Below are 1,080 nucleotides of genomic sequence, written 5' to 3'. Positions count from 1 at the left end.
AATTTTAAATGGTGGTGATATATACAACCAAATGTATATCCATTCACAGTTTATGCAAAACTACAGAACCCTTTTCCTTTAAAACTCAACTAATTTGTTTTGTCAACCTTTTTAAAAGTTATTTCCAAAAATTGATTTGAATTTGGGGTTATTTTTATTAAATTTTGGTTTCCTTCTAATTACTTTTCTCCATTTTCTTCAGAAATGAGATATTTTGATGCTTATTAGTGAGTGCCTCAATTCTGGGTGTAAAGGAAAACTGTATGAAGCTTTTTTGATCAAAACTAAATGATTCAATTACTGTTTAATTAAACTGGTCCTTCATTTGCTTGTCTCCCTGGGATTAAATGTTTACTTAGCTGAGTCATTGAAAACTTCTGACACGTTTCTGTTAACTGGATATGTTAATTCCTTGTTGTTGTTTTTAGGTGCCTTCAAGTCAGTAACAATTCATAGAGATTTTATAGACAATAGAATGAAGCACTGCCAGGTTCTACTAGAACCTCATAATCTTTGCTACAGTCAAGCCCATTTATGCTGCCACTATGACAATCCAACTCTTTGGGTATCATTGTCTTTTTTTCCACTGACCACCCACTTTACTAAGCATGATGTCCTTCAGTAGGTACTGGTCCCTGTTGATAATATGTCTGAAACACAAGTAATGAAGTCTGGTCATCCTGGCTTCTAAGGAGCATTCTGGCTGTACTTTCTTCAACACAGATTTATTTGTTCTTTTGACCGTCCATGGTACTTTTAATATTCTCCAACACATAACTCAGATGCATCAATTCTTCAACAGTCTTCATAATTCATTGTTGAAATTTCATTTGCATACATGATTACTGAAAATACCATGGCATGGGTCAGGCAGGAGAACCTTAGTACTCAAACTAGCACACTTTAAAAAGTTTCTTGCACGTTTTAAAGAGGTTTTGTACAACAAATTTTCCTAATGTGGCATTTCGTTTGATTTTTTGACTGCTCCTTCCATGAGTGTTGATGGTTGATCTGAGCAAAATGAAGTCTCTGATCATTTCAATCTTTCCTCAGTTATCTTGAAGTTGTTTATTGGTACAG

The 1,080-nt window shown here is 34.2% G+C and overlaps 1 pseudogene; it reads left to right on the top strand.

The window, feature by feature from the left end:
* The window catches only part of LOC102828926, a 119,648-nt pseudogene that overhangs the window by 117,210 nt on the left and 1,358 nt on the right, over positions 1-1,080 (top strand).

This window comes from Chrysochloris asiatica, unplaced genomic scaffold (genome assembly GCF_000296735.1).
Source record: "Chrysochloris asiatica unplaced genomic scaffold, ChrAsi1.0 scaffold00579, whole genome shotgun sequence".
Taxonomy (NCBI): domain Eukaryota; kingdom Metazoa; phylum Chordata; class Mammalia; order Afrosoricida; family Chrysochloridae; genus Chrysochloris; species Chrysochloris asiatica.
Note: the sequence above shows the minus strand (reverse complement) of the source record. Positions and strands in the feature narration are given on the sequence as shown.